A 16,383-nucleotide genomic window follows, 5' to 3' on the forward strand; every position below is an offset into this window, starting at 1 on the left:
AAAAATATTCCCACTAGGGGAAAATGCTATGGCTTAATGGATAAAGACGATCTGCCCAGATCATTCGGATAGGTGTCAGGTTACGGACTGGGAAGGTGTTTGGCACCCAGTCCGCTCGGCCTAGAGCCGGTCGTCCTTCTTTTGACCATTGCTTGCATGAACTGGCTTGCTAAGTACCTAAAGCTAGGCATTCTAAATCTAAGTCATCCTAAGCTAAGTACCTAAAGCTAGGTAGCTATATACAAGGGTTCAAAACCTAAGCCAGATTTGTCAGTTGTTCTAAACTACATGTAAACAAACAAATAAGCAAACTAATTAACCATTACACTAACATACAATGACATACTAAGCACAAAGCATGGAATATAATACAATAAGCTTGGGGCATAAAATTCAATTCAATGAGCATGGAGCATAAAAGACAAAAAAATCCATCAATGTGATTAAGCCAAGGAACAAGATCACCACGGTCTAGAGGTAAAATCTAAATCAACCTCACACGGTTTATTGCCCCAAACCCCCCACGCCTACCTATAATAGGCCGATCCGATTTATGGAAAGACTTCTGATTCGACATAAGGAAGGGCAAAGGATATCCGGAGCCCTCTATGGGCTCAGATTGGTGACCTTCCTTTACTTAGTCTGAGTCCTAACGACAAATGGTCTGCCGGTTCCGTCCTCAAATAAGCAGTCATTGGGCAGACCTACTGGGCCCAAGTCCAAATCTCAATTAAAACCTGTCACCATTGGAGGTCCATGGTTATTACCCACATTCTTATTAACCTAAAAATGGGCCTAACTTTCCCAAAGCCCAACCGTTTGGTTATGTTTATTCAATTAAATCGAGCCCATTTCTAATCTGTCCATTTATCAAATGGAAACCTGAACAAAAATACCAGGCCCAATTTGATCACATGGCCAATTGCCCAGCAGTCCGTGCCCATTTCCAATGGGCCGAATCAAATCTAAAATTAATCCCTTTAAATGATGGGCATCAAAATTGACCCTGCATTTTCTAATAGAATCTAAAACCCGATTGGCCTTGCTGGCAGAATTTTAAAAGAACTTTCAACACCTAAAGGCTCACACCATTTCGGCCATGCCAAGAACACAAAAAAATTCAGAAACAAATCAAATATGACAGCAACATGGACCAATATTCAAAATCGAGAGGATCCTGGTGTAACAAAATGTGGTTCAAGAAATAAAGATTAGACGAGATGCCAATGGGGACCGAAGTCCCCATTTCTCTCTTTTCCTCTTTTCCTCTCTCGGTTCTCTCTCCCCTCCCCAGATGACCGAAGTCCCATCTCCAAAAATGAAACAGATGTATTTTTTCCCCTCTTATTCCGCTGAGCACCCACCCTTTTTCTCTCTTTTTTTTTTTTTTTATACCCCATAAGTGGACCAAAAAGGACAGACGCACCCCTAATTTTCTGACAATGCCACCTGCACCCCTCGAAATCCCGGCATACACCCCTAATTCACACGACAATGCCATTTTGGCCCATTCCGTTAAATGCAAACGGAAATCACTAACTGGACCACTGTGAAAAGTCGATTTTACCCTTTAATGAAATAAAGAAAATAAAACTTGAATAACGAATTTGTAATATTTATGACATACCCAAAATACCCTCCCTTATTTCCCTTTCATCTCTCATTTGTAATATTTATGAAATACCTAAAATACCCTCCCTTATTTCCCTTTCATCTCTCATCTTTCCTATCTCACCTCCTTTCATGATCGGCTGAAACCTAACTGGAGAGTTCTTCTCTGCAACTCACCATTGTTCGATCGATGTTCCTTCGTTAGGGGTTTGGTTTCGAGTTCCACAGTGCTGCTACTCGACTGAGACGAAGAACAGGGACATGGTAATTCATAGCCAACAGAGAGAATCAAAATCAGGGGGGTTGGGGCATGGTAATTCATAGCCAACAGCAATATATCTGAGATTCAAGAATGAACAATAGAAAATGAAAGAAAAGAGACAATAAAAGGGGGGCAGATTTGTTCATAGGTAATGAAATAAGGAAAATAAAATAGGGAAGGTGGATATACCTGCGGGTCTTGTATGGAGCTCCCAACACAAACGGCAATGGTGATGGCCACGAACCAGTGAGGGTGGGGATTATTACAAATTGGGGAAATAAAGTGGGGAGGAGATCAATTACAGACGACTCACAGAGAAACGAACATGATAACAAATGAAAATAAAAGGGGAAAACAACTTGAATCGGCTCCCTGGACGCTTCAACAAAGGCCGACGGAGCTTTGCTGTTGCTGCACTTTGCCATCGCCATCGATTTTACAACCTTGAAAATGGGTTCTAGGAGAATGCATGGGGGTTTCGGTTGGAAATTTTTGGAATAGGTTTCAATGGAAGTGGAATCGGCTGTGATGGGTGGAGACTTGATCAATGGGATAGAATAGAAATGGGAATCGATGGGAAATGGTACAAAAAGAAACCGAAAGTTGAAGGAGAAGTGGAGAAGAAGCCTCTTCCTCGGCTCAGGGGAGTTCCGCAAGCTTTATCTTAGCCATCGCTCTCCTTTCCTCTCTATTTTTCACTGTCTTTTCCAACCGGGTCGGTAGGAAGTCCCCACCTAGAAAGGGTCTAGGACCCGTAAATATCCCCCACTGGGAAATGACTAAGGACTCGATGGATAAGCCTGTGGTCTACCCAAATCATCGAGCAAGCGTCAGGTTACGGACTGCGAAGGTGTTAGGCACCCAATCCGCCGCCCGGCCCGGAGATAATCATCCTTCTTTTGACCACATGTTTGCAAAAGCTAGCTTGCAATCTCTAAAACTAGTCATTCTAAATCTAGGTCATCCTAAAACCAGACACCTAAGACTAGGCATCTATGTATACGAAGTTGCATCCTAAGCCAAATTCTTACTTATCCTTGACTAACTAACGTGTAATCAGATAATTTAACAAAATGATTAAGCTACTAAAACATTATACAAAAATATATAAGGCAAGGAATATGAAATACAGAACAAACCCCCGTCATGGGGGAAGATAATCTAACTAATAATATCATAAGAATTTTTAGAACCTCCACGGACCAGCCCAACTCCCGTCCTAAAGATCATGCATCCATGCCCCAAGGGAACCCTAAAATCAAATGTATCTCAACTCAGGCCACTAGTGGGCGACTACTCTCTCACACGCTCTAAATTAAGGATTGGTGATAGGGCCAATGCTAAGACACCCATGACCCAGGCAACACTTAAGTAAGGTCTCAAGTGATCCAAAACGGGGTAGGGGACCAAGATGAAAACAATGCTGATAGATAGGAATTTAAAATCCCGATACAAGTCATAGCCTCATTGGTTTTCATGGCATGATGTCAAGATCACATTAAACCCTACATTCTATCCAAATCATTTTCTTGAAATTCATTTGGAAACCCATAACCTCGGATCAAAATTGAAAGAAATTGGGGAGGACTTATTTAATCCTAAATGGTGAATTGAATGAACGCAACTCATCCCCGGTTGGAGAGGCCTAAATCCAAGGTACAATCCAAATCGACCCCACACGGCTTTATTAGTCAAAACAAACACGCCCGCCTATAATAGGCAGATCTGATTTATGGAAAGACTTCTGATTCGACGTTAGAAAGGACAAAGGATATCCAGAGCCCTTTATGGGCTCAGATTGGTGACCTTCCTTTACTTAGTTTGAGTCCCGACGACAAATGGTCTGCCGGTTCTGTCCTCAAGTAAGCAGTCAATGGGCAGCCTTAATGGGCCCAAGTTCAACAAAAATCATCTAAATTCTCTTACAATTCATGGATCCGCGCGCTGCAATGATTCGAGCTCAAACCAAACGAAATCCACATGGACATTAGATCGATAACTACTTGGGCCATTGCAGCCCCCGAACCCATGTCTTGAAATGGATCAAGTCCAAATCCTATATCCTCAGATTTAATCCCTTTTTAATTAAATGATTTTAGCAATCATGAAAGTCCAACCCATATTAGAAAACCCACCAACACATGAATATTGATAAGCAAAACAGAACGAACACATTAGCCCAGGCCCACAATCAGATCCAAATTGATCCAACCAAATCCACTCTAACAGAACCCGAAATTAAGTTATAGGACCATATCACTAGGGGGTTAGTCAAGAAGAGAAGGCATAGATTCCCCATACGTCGCCTAGACAATGAACTACGCCTAAGCACAGGAGAAAAAAATGATACACACAAGCAAAACAAATGGGTGCCAAAGCTACTGGAAACGCAGATAACAAGAGGGGATTGAGGTCATATGAACAAGACACGCACAAAAGGGAAAAAAATAATAATAATAACCTAATGGGATCATGATTTCGTTGATCTACAGCCATTTAAAACAAATCAACAGAGAGAATCAAAATCAGGGGGGGGGGGTTGGGGCATGGTAATTCATAGCCAACAGCAATATATCTGAGATTCAAGAATGAACAATAGAAAATGAAAGAAAAGAGACAATAAAATGGGGACAGATTTGTTCATAGGAAATGACATAAGGAAAATAAAATAGGGAAGGTGGATATACCTGCGGGTCTTGTATGGAGCTCCCAGCACAATCGGCAATGGTGATGGCCACGAACCAGTGAGGGTGGGGATTATTACAAATTGGGGAAATAAAGTGGGGAGGGGATCAATTACAGACTACTCACAGAGAAACGAACATGATAACAAATGAAAATAATGAAAATAAAAGGGGAAAACAACTTGAATCGGCTCCCTGGACGCTTCAACAAAGGCTTACGGAGCTTTGCTATTGCTGCACTTTGCCATCGCCATCTATTTTACAACCCTGAAAATGGGTTCTAGGAGAATGGATGGGGGTTTCGGTTGGAATTTTTAGGAATACGTTTCAACCGAAGAAGAAGTGGAATCGGCTGTGATGGGTGACGACTTGAACAATGGGATAAAATAGAAATGGGAATCGATGCGAAATGGTACAAATAGAAACCGAAAGTTGAAGAAGGAGAAGAAGAAGGTGAGGAGAAGAAGCCTCTTCCTCGGCTCAAGGGAGTTCCGCAAGCCCTGTCTCAGCCATCGCTCTCCTTTCCTCTCTATTTTTCACTCTCAGTCTTCTCCAAACGGGTCGGTAGGAAGTCGCCACCTAGAAAGGGTCTAGGACCCGTAAATATTCCCCACTGGGGAAAGACAAAGGACTCAATGGATAAGGCTGTGTCTACCCAGATCATCGGGCAAGTGTCAGGTTTTGGACTGGGAAGGTGTTAGGCACCCAATCCGCCCAGCCCGGAACCAGTCATCCTTCTTTTGACCACATGTTTGCAAAAGCTAACTTGCAATCCCTAAAGCTAGTCATTCTAAATCTAGGTCATCCTAAAACTAGGCACCTAAGACTAAGCATCTATGTATACGAAGTTGTATCCTAAGCCAAATTCTTAATTATCCTAGACTAAGGTGTAATCAGATAATTTGACAAAATGATTAAGCTACTAAAACATTATACAAAAATATATAAAGCATGGAATATGAAATACAGAACAAACGAACTTGGAATACCGAGCATGGTAGAAGATAATCTAACTAAGAATATCATGAGGAGTTTTAGAACCTCCTCGGGCTAGCCCAACTCACATCCTTAAGATCATGCATCTATGCCCCAAGGGAACCCTAAAATCAAACGTGTCTCAACTCAGGCCACTGGTGGGCGACTACTCCCTTACACGCTCTAAATCAATGATTGGTGATGGGGCCAATGCTTAGACACCCATGACCTAGGAGACACCTAAGTAGGGTCCCAAGTGATCCGAAACGGGGTAGGGGACCAACATGAGAACTATGCTGATAGATCAGAATTTATAATCCCGATACAAGTCATAGCCTCATTGGTTTTCATGGCATGATGTCGAGATCACGTTAAACCCTATATTCTACCCAAATCATTTTCTTGAAATTCATTTGGAAACCCATAACCTCGGATCAAAATTGAAAGAAATTGGGGAGGACTTATTTAATCCTAAATGGTGAATTGAATGCGCGCAACTCATCCCCGGTTGGCGGGGCCTAAATCCAAGGTAAAATCCAAATCGACCCCACACGGCTTTATTAGTCAAAACAAACACGCCCGCCTATAATAGGCAGATCTGATTTGTGGAAAGACTTCTGATTCGACGTTAGAAAGGACAAAGGATATCCGGAGCCCTTTATGGGCTCAGATTGGTGACCTTCCTTTACTTAGTTTGAGTCCCGACGACAAATGGTCTGCCGGTTCTGTCCTCAAGTAAGCAGTCAATGGGCAGCCTTAATGGGCCCAAGTTCAACAAAAATCATCTAAATTCTCTTACAATTCATGGATCCGCGCGCTGCAATGATTCGAGCTCAAACCAAACGAAATCCACATGGACATTAGATCGATAACTACTTGGGCCATTGCAGCCCCCGAACCCATGTCTTGAAATGGATAAAGTCCAAATCCTATATCCTCAGATTTAATCCCTTTTTAATTAAATGATTTAGCAATCATGAAAGTCCAAACCATAATAGAAAACCCACCAACACATGAATATTGATAAGCAAAACAGAACGAACACATTAGCCCAGGCCCAAATACCTAGACAGGCCCACAATCAGATCCAAATTGATCCAACCAAATCCACTCTAACAGAACCCGAAATTAAGTTATAGGACCATATCACTAGGGGGTTAGTCAAGAAGAGCAGGCATAGATTCCCCATACGTCGGCCTAGGCCCTAGAGTCCTAGACAATGAACTACGCCTAAGCACAGGAGAAAGAATGATATACACAAGCAAAACAAATGGGTGCCAAAGCTACTGGAAACGCAGATAACAAGAGGGGATTGGGGTCATATGAGCAAGAAACACACAAAAGGGCAAAAAATAATAATAATAACCTAATGGGATCATGATTTCGTTGATCTACAGCCATTTAAAACAAATCAACAGAGAGAATCAAAATCGGGGGGGGGGGGGGGGTGGTTGGGGCATGGTAATTCATAGCCAACAGCAATATATCTGAGATTCAAGAATGAACAAAAGAAAATGAAAGAAAAGAGACAATAAAATGGGGACAGATTTGTTCATAGGAAATGAAATAAGGAAAATAAAATAGGGAAGGTGGATATACCTGCGGGTCTTGTATGGAGCTCCCAGCACAATCGGCAATGGTGATGGCCACGAACCAGTGAGGGTGGGGATTATTACAAATTGGGGAAATAAAGTGGGGAGGGGATCAATTACAGACTACTCACAGAGAAACGAACATGATAACAAATGAAAATAATGAAAATAAAAGGGGAAAACAACTTGAATCGGCTCCCTGGACGCTTCAACAAAGGCTTACGGAGCTTTGCTATTGCTGCACTTTGCCATCGCCATCGATTTTACAACCCTGAAAATGGATTCTAGGAGAATGGATGGGGGTTTCGGTTGGAATTTTTAGGAATAGGTTTCAATGGAGGAAGAAGAGGAATCGGCTGTGATGGGTGGAGACTTGAACAATGGGATAAAATAGAAATGGGAATCGATGCGAAATGGTACAAATAGAAACCGAAAGTTGAAGAAGGAGAAGTAGAGAAGGAGAAGAAGAAGAAGAAGGTGTGGAGAAGAAGCCTCTTCCTCGGCTCAAGGGAGTTCCGCAAGCTCTGTCTCAGCCATCGCTCTCCTTTCCTCTCTATTTTTCACTCTCAGTCTTCTCCGTTTCTGCTCCTTCCTTCCCTCTCTAAACTCCTTTGCTCTCTCTGCCTTTTTGTTCTCTCTGCTGTGCCCTTTTTTTTTTCAACTCCTTCTCTGACACTCTGTCTCTCTCGATCTCTTCTTCTCTTTCTTTCTTTTTTTCACTCCGCTCTCTGTTCTTCCCTCTCATTCCTTCTGCTCTTTTTTTTTTTTGCCTTTTTTTTCCGTTTTCCTCTCTAATCCGAAGACCTCCCTTCTTTTCCCGTTTTTTCTTCCTTATATCTCTCTCTCTCTTCCTTGGAGAAACACGGCTCCCCTTCCCCTAGATTAGATTAGAATCTTTTTTTCTAATCTCTATCTCACCTCGCCCTTTTTAGGGTTTTGGATTTTACTGTTTTACCCATCCCCACTTTAAGTTTAGATATTTCTTTTTCTCTTTTCACTTTAGCCCTTTCCTCTTTTCTTTCTTCTTTTCATTTTTTCAATTTTACCCTCCCCTTTGATAAGTTAGGGTTTTAATATCCTCCCCATTTTACCCTCACCTTTAGATAGGGTTTGTTAGATTCTAATTATGTTTCCCATTTTACCCCCACCTTTAGATAGGGTTTTTCTTTTATTTTCCTGTTTTACCCTCCCGCTTTAATCGGTTTAGGTTTTATTGCTTGTCTTTTTTTGTTTCCGATTTCGACCCTCCAAATTGATCCCTCAATGGGCTTGGCCCAATAAACCTTTATGGGCTGGGGTTTAGGTATTCTATTTTATTTTCTTATTTATTCTTTGATATCTAAAACAGATTGCCAGCACTCCGTGTGTCATCATCGCCAGGGAGGGTGACAAAAATTAGGTGTCTACAAAAAGGAACTAGCATGAGTAAACTGTAGAAAATTAACCAAGATGCCATTTAAAGTGATGGCATTTAATGTCAAATAAATCAAAAAATTAACGCAAGATGCTGGTCAACTGGATGCTCTGACCAACTGAAACATGCACTTCTGATGGGAGTTGAACAATTTTCCTGGTCCTCTTGATCAATCCAATTAGACAGATGTGAGTTCTGTTAGCTTTCAAGCATTAGAATAGGGCTTACAACAGAAACAAAAGGAAGATATTCAAATTAGGTTAGATATCAGATCTGAAGGAATCAAAATAACATATCAGAAACAGAGGGAGAATGATATGTTCTCATCAGAGGCTGAAGCAGAGAATAAGGAGAACACAAATAGAAGAGAAGTAATAGAAGTGATAGAAAAGAAGAACTATATTGTTACTTGTAAGAGATGATTTGGTAGTCTTTGCTGGAAGAATGGAATATTGATTCATAAAAAGACATCAGCATCATTGCATTGTTTTGTTCTAAATTTTCTCTTTCTTAATGTGGGTTATGGTGTGGATTCTGGTGTTTTAGGTTGATTAAGGATATCAACTTTCATTTAATTAGTTTTCTTTAAAGGTACATACTTTAAAGGCATATTTTAGGAAGGACGTTTTTTCTTCTTTTTCTCGTATTATGGAAGGGTTGGATGGGTGTTGAACAGTTGGTCTAACAAATGCTCAACTGTTCAGAAAGTAGCCTCCTGACTGTTGAGTCTCTCTTAAGTACATAAAAAGGTGATGCCAGACAAGAATATAGTTTTTTAACTTTGATTGTACACGAGTATTTTGGCTTTTGTTTTCACATCTCTAAATCTTCTGGAGTGCATTATTTTACCAGCATTTTGGCTGGAAACTGGAATTACTGAATGCATGTTTGTGGATAGTGCTTTGGCCCAGAGCATGCCTGAATTCATTCTCCTTCAAGTTATACCCTAAATAGAGTGGAATAGTGAAACAAGATTCATGTAGTAGACCCTTGTCAGTTGGGATAAGGCATAGTTGAGTTGAGATTAATTCAAATATTTACTTTATTTTCAATTCAATTATTTCCTATGATAGTGTTAAACATATAGAAGATTGACATAAAATAACAATTGAATGGTAAGATTTTGAGTGTCTTCTCCATTGATGTGAGGGTTGAATTTATACAAGATAAATACAAGATACAAGGGATCAATCATCCCATATTAGTGCCTAATCACTTCCTAAGATATGGCCATGTGTAATGGAAAGAATCAATTAGTATCAATTAGCCTAGTCAGCATATCTACAAATTTATGAAAACTCAGATGGTAAGACTCCCCCTCAAGTTGGAGAGTGAAGGTCACAAACGCCCAACTTGGAATTAAGATGCCGAAAGGGTTCACGTCCAAGGGACTTGGTGAACAGATCGGCTAATTGATCGGAGCTAGCAATCTTTGTGGGTCGTAGGAACCCCTGTTGAAGTTTTTCACGAACAACATGACAATCAATCTCGATGTGCTTGGTTCGTTCATGAAAAACCGGGTTGGAAGCAATGTGTAGAGCGGCCTGATTGTCACAAAATAATGGCGTTGGCCAGGAGGGAACAATGCCTAAGTCTTTCAGCAGATAAGAGATCCAAACCAGCTCGCATGTGGCGACAGCCATGGCCTTGTATTCGGCCTCGGCAGAGGAACGTGACACGATGGTCTGCTTCTTGGTCTTCCAGGAAATAGGGCTCGAACCAAGAAGAATACAATATCCAGTCATGGAGCGTCGTGTAAGCGGACAAGCGGCCCAGTCAGAGTCACAATAGCCTCGTAGCTGTAACGAGGATGTAGCAAAATAAAAAATCCCTTGTCCTGGAGTGCCCTTTAAGTACCGTAGTAATCTATTTGCCACATCCAGATGAGGCTGACGGGGTTGGTGCATGAATTGACTCAAAATGTTCACTGTGTGAGTAATGTCAGGGTGGGTAACCGTAAGGTATATCAAGCGCCCAATAAGCAGTCGATAAATCGGTGGATCAAACAATAAGTCCCCCGATGTGTCATTGAGGCTTAAATTTTGCTCCATAGGGGTCTCGACAGGGCGTTCCCCAGTGAGCCCTGCATCGACCAAAATGTCCAAGACATATTTGCGCTGAGAAATGCAAATGCCCTTGGCTGAACGGGCGACTTCAATCCCCAAAAAATATTTCAAGGGCCCAAGGTCTTTGATATGAAAATTATGATACATAAAATTCTTGACTTCAGTAATCAAGGATGCGTCTGATCCAGTGAGAATAATGTCGTCCACATAGAGCACCACAAAAATAGAACCATGGGACCGATGAAGAACAAACAAGGAATGATCCGCCTGTGACTGTGTGAAACCATATTCAAGAAGTTTGCTTGAAAATTTTGAAAACCACTGGCGAGATGCCTGCTTTAACCCATATAAGGATTTTTTAAGCTTGCACAGAATGTTCTCCCCCTTAAGACGATAACCCGGGGGTGGTGTCATGTAAACGTCCTCAGCTAAATCCCCATGGAGAAACGCATTGTGAACGTCCATTTGATGGAGAGACCAACCTTTAATAGCAACCAGGGCAATTAGAGTGCGAACAGTGACAAGTTTTGCTACTGGGGCAAAAGTTTTATGATAATCAATGCCCTCCACCTTATTGTATCCCTTGGCTACAAGACGGGCTTTATACCGTTTGATTGTACCATCGGAATGCCTCTTGATTTTAAACACCCACTTTGAACCAATGGGTTTCTTGTGGGATGGTAAGGGAACCAATGTCCAAGTGCCATTTTCTGTCAAGGCCTTAATCTCAGTCTGCATTGCATCACACCATTACGGGAATTTCATTGCCTCAGCAAAGGTTGTGGGTTCAGTAGTGCTGGCCAAAGATGTTAGAAAAGCAACATGATTGGAAGAAAAGCGTGAGTACTGTAAATAATTGCGAAGAGGGTGATGTGTACCTTGGACCAAAGCTGAAGAAGGCAATTGAGACGGAGTTAACGTATAGTGGTAATCCTTCAAACGAGTGGAGAGCGTCCTAGTACGTTGCGGGCGAGAAGAGGTGGCAAGTGGGATTGGGTTCGGCCCAGTAGGAGCAAGAGGAGGGTTGGCATAAGGGGGGGGGTTCTCAAGGAACCAGGTCGATGGTGTGTGCATGGGTTGGATCCGAAAAAATGTGATCATCATGGTCGGTGATGGGAATGGGTTGCACAGGAGTGGGAGAGGTGTCGGGTATAGATTGGAAGGGAAAAATTGTCTCATGAAATGTGACATCACGAGACACGAGATATTTTCCAGAAGTTAAATCATAAACCCGATACCCTTTCTATGCATAGGGATAGCCAAGGAAAACGCAAGGTGATGCCCGTTTATCAAACTTATGGTGAATGGTGGTGTTACGAGCAAAACAAAGGCACCCAAAAACCCGAAGATGATTAAAAGAGGGTGTTCTTCCAAATAATAGCTCATATGGGGTTTTACCATCAAGAACTTTGGTGGGTAGGCGGTTGATTAGGTGGGTGGCAGTGAGAACCCAATCTCCCCAAAATTTTAAAGGTAAGTTGGCCTGAAAACGTAACGCCCGGGCGACGGTCAAAAGATGGCGGTGCTTACGTTCCACCACACCATTTTGTTGGGGGGTGGAAACGCAACTGGACTGATGAACCACCCCCAACTGTTGTAAGAAATGGAGGGTAGGATGGTTAAAAAATTCGGTTCCTTGGTCAGACCGAATAATCTTAATGGGAACCCCAAATTGAGTCTTTATCATGGAAAAAAAATTCTGAATTAAAATAGGAACTTCATCCTTTGTTTGCATGAGAAATAACCATGTGCTTCTGGAAAAATCATCCACGATGGTTAGGAAATAACGGGCACCCGATAAGGTGGGTGTGCGGTATGGTTCCCAAACATCGAGATGAATCATATCAAAACAAGCAATAGTAGATATAGAACTATTAGGAAAAGGTAAACGGGTCTGTTTTGCTAATGGACAAACAGGACATAAATTATCCTTATGAAAAGAAATATTAGAGTCCAAATGTCTTAAAGAAGGAAGAACTGAAAAAACCGGGGTGACCTAGGCGGCAATGCCATAGGTCAAAAGGCGAACGAGCAGCAGCAACAACGGATGAAGGAAGAAGATCTAGGAAATAAAGATCACCACGGCATTTACCCATCGCAATAGTCCTCTTCAAGCGAAGGTCCTGAAAAAGACAAGATGAATCAGAGAAGATAATGGCACAAGAAAGCTGAGAAGTAAGTTTAGGAATTGATAACAAATTAAACCGAAATGTAGGAACATAAAGCACATTGTTAAGAGTCAAAGAAGGGCCCAAAACAATATCGCCTATGTGAGTAACGGGGGTTTGAGTGCCATTAGGTAAGGTTATAGGTAAAGCATGGGATGGGGTAGAAATATTGGTAAACAGAGACAAGTCACAAGAAATGTGATCGGTTGCCCCGGAATCAATTATCCAAGGGGGGGAACCGAAGGAAGAGGCCAAACTAAACTTACCTGCAAGAGATGCTAGGGGATGAGGATTACCAACATTAATCAAGGCCAATAACTGAGTGACCTGATCAGCGAACAAGGTTGGCGCAGTAGGCGTGGTGGCCACGATGGCTGTGGTGGCCGCAGGGAGGGTGGTGGTGCCGTCCATTGGAGAAAAAAATTATTGTCCTATAACCGTGCTAGGCTGACACCATGTTAAACATATAGAAGATTGACATAAAATAACAACTGAATGGTAAGATTTTGAGTGTCTTCTCCATTGATGTGAGGGTTGAATTTATACAAGATAAATACAAGATACAAGGGATCAATCATCCCTTATTAGTGCCTAATCACTTCCTAAGATATTGCTATGTGTGATGGAAAGAATCAATTAGCATCAATTAGCCTAGTCAGCATATCTACAGATTTATGAAAACTCATATGGTAAGAGATAGTATTGCTGCAAGTGAAGGGCTAGTTCTGAAGAAATTCTTTTGTAATGGTTAGGGTTGGTGACCGAACCATTGGGTCCTTCCTCTTGTATACGTTTTCCAGTAGGTATAAGGAAGTTTTGAGCAAGGCCCACAGTGCAACATTTGCGGTAGCTCCCAAGTGTTTGACTCTTCTTACAAAAGAAGAAACTCATTGTGAGATTTCAACATGTTTGATTCTTCTTTTTCTTTTTCTCTTCACCATGGATTATTAGTGAACCATTGAAATCATTGTTGTGCCTTTTGAAGTGTATGAAGCATCCTGATCTTCAATGGCAGCATTTAAGAAATGGCGGACAGGTGGGCCTAGATTTGAAAGGGCATCCATTCTTGGAATAAAGAGGAAACCTGCTAATTAGATGCAAGCTTTGGCTGCCATTCTATCTCAATCCCTTTGCCAACAAAAAGTGGTAAACTAGGAATTTTAATACTTGAGGTGGCATTAATTAGTTTATCAAGTTGCCTTACAGTATTCATTTGTCTCATCCAGTGTAAGAATGTAGCAATGGAAAACAATAATAATACTAATACAAACTTGATGGTGCTCATTTGGTTATCTGTTTTATCTTTTTTGTTTCCTCACTTACCCCCCTTTGGTTATTGAGTGGATCTTTATCCTCTCAATTACACTGCCCGTACTTGACTCAAGTACATCTAACAGAGGAGGCAGAAATGACTATCCTACCCCCAGCCCGAACACACTTCCCTAGACTGCCCGAGGTGGGGTCCACCTCCCTCTATTAGAGATGTACTTGAGTCAAGTAAGGGCAGTGTAATTGAGAGGATAAACATTCGGGTTATTTTCCCTGCTTTAGTTATCTTTTTATTATTAACTTGTAGCTTGTGATATTTTGATCATTTTAATTGAATTAAGTATTGTCTCATAAAGTAATTATGGTTTGTAGTAAGGATTAAGGAGTAGAAAGTCAGATATTTTTATCACCCAGAGCATTTTTGGTAATCGGGTTCCCAACTGGATAAAACACTAGGCAATAAATAACTGAATTACCTTGCAAACAGTTAGATGGTTAAGATCAACTTATTAGACTCGATATATGAGGCTTTAGATTTCAGGGGATATAGTTGAATTAAAGATTTTATTGTCCTTATCCAACATGTGGAATTGATAGTAACCATGCCTTGTGGCAAGTAGGTGGATGAGCCTGATCCTAAATCATGCTGATCCAAATTGGCTAATCTAGAAAGAGTTAAGGGTTACCATTGTAATTCGCTTTGTTTCAAGAATTTGTTCATTCTGCCGGTGCAAGTTCTATACCCTGGAGGAGAATTAGATGAAGGCTCCTCCCCCTTGTGCTGTTAGTTTCTTACCTTTGAATGACAAGCTTTCTATATCTTGCAGGTGATTACCCTATATTTTGGATCGTATAATGTTAAATTAACCACTCTCTCTAATCAGTATAAATGAAGCTCTGACCTCATTAACATGGTTGATAGGGACTGAAAGGAGCTATTATGACAGTATTCCTAGACCTCAGAGCATCACCATGGAGGTTGCATTGGGACATTATGTGTTCGCCCCTTATATACTGATTCTATGGGTGCATGGTTGATTTTTTTTTTTTTTTTAAACCTTTTAAACAAAAGAAAATCACTGTCAGGCTCTCTCTCTCTCTCCCTCTGGGATTCTTGCACATAGATTCTTAGTAATTTACTCTTTACCACCATTTGCAATAACGAAACAGCTTAATATATCCAATTTTTTTTTAATACTCATAAACATTTTGTTTTTCCCCACATGCAATTGCACACATACATACGTGAGTTTTTTTTGTTTTTTTTTGGTAAACATACACACGTGAGTTTACTAGTATATATATATATATATATATATATATATACTAGTAAATATGCACGTGTGGGCAAGAGATAGAGAGAAAGAGTGGAAGGGTGAAGGGGAAAATGACGAGGATAGGGGAGAGAGGGATTAGTTAGGAAGGGGGGCTTGGGGAGTTGACAAATTATTTTTATTTTTTGCCTATTCGATAGAAAAATTATTGTAGTTGGGCATGAAACCTCAACAAAAAAATGATGGAGTAGCATTATCTAGGGCGGATTTCGCAAGAAAATTCAACTGACTTACGAATTATCAGGTTGTAATTCTTTCTTTCTTTGTAGGGTGGGTTTTGCCTTTTGTTTCGGTTAGTTTGTGAGTGTTCTATGCTCCTTGGGCTGGGGTAAAGCGGGTTATGTTCCCCTCAATTGTCATTTGATTTTTTTTTCATCATTAATAAAATTTTAGGGACTTCCCCGGGTCCTAGATAATATTCGGAGGTTAACCAAAAAAAATAGAGTTACCTATGTGTGTACAACAGCATAAATGCATATCAATGTAATCATAATTCCAAAAAGATTATAAATTCAAGTTATTAATCACAGGGGGAGAGAGTAAGAGGGTAGTGACGAGTACTTAATAAGAAAATCTTGAAATTTATTAAAGGAATATTTATATTATTATTCATCAATAAGTTTTGTTGCATCCCTGTTAAGTATGTCAATGAAACAACTTACCAACTACCACACAGATCTGTTTGGATACGTCAGGTAGTTTCTTTGTTATCAAATAAAAGATTGATGTATAGAGCCAGTTAGAGAAACAAGTTTGCAAGTCTGATTGCTTTCTTTTTGTATTGGCTTCAACAAGTTATGTCCCCGTGGCCTTTGTTTGCCCAGTGTTGCATTTAAGAAGCGTAAAATAACTTAGTAGAAATATAGATATTGTAAAGGATGAAAAGCAAACTGAAAAGAGAATAAAAAAGTAACGTAATACTTCCACTGAAATTTACCAGCTGAACCAAGTAGGGGCAATCAGTGAGATGAAGAAATGGCAACTACAGTGATTTGTTAATCAAAGCCC

At 40.8% G+C, this 16,383-nt stretch overlaps 1 pseudogene; it reads right to left on the bottom strand.

Annotated features, from left to right (window-relative positions):
* Positions 1 to 426: 426 nt before the first annotated feature.
* LOC122647836 overlaps positions 427 to 16,383 on the bottom strand; it is a 33,706-nt pseudogene continuing 17,749 nt past the window's right edge.

Source organism: Telopea speciosissima, unplaced genomic scaffold, assembly GCF_018873765.1.
Source record: "Telopea speciosissima isolate NSW1024214 ecotype Mountain lineage unplaced genomic scaffold, Tspe_v1 Tspe_v1.0196, whole genome shotgun sequence".
Lineage (NCBI taxonomy): Eukaryota > Viridiplantae > Streptophyta > Magnoliopsida > Proteales > Proteaceae > Telopea > Telopea speciosissima.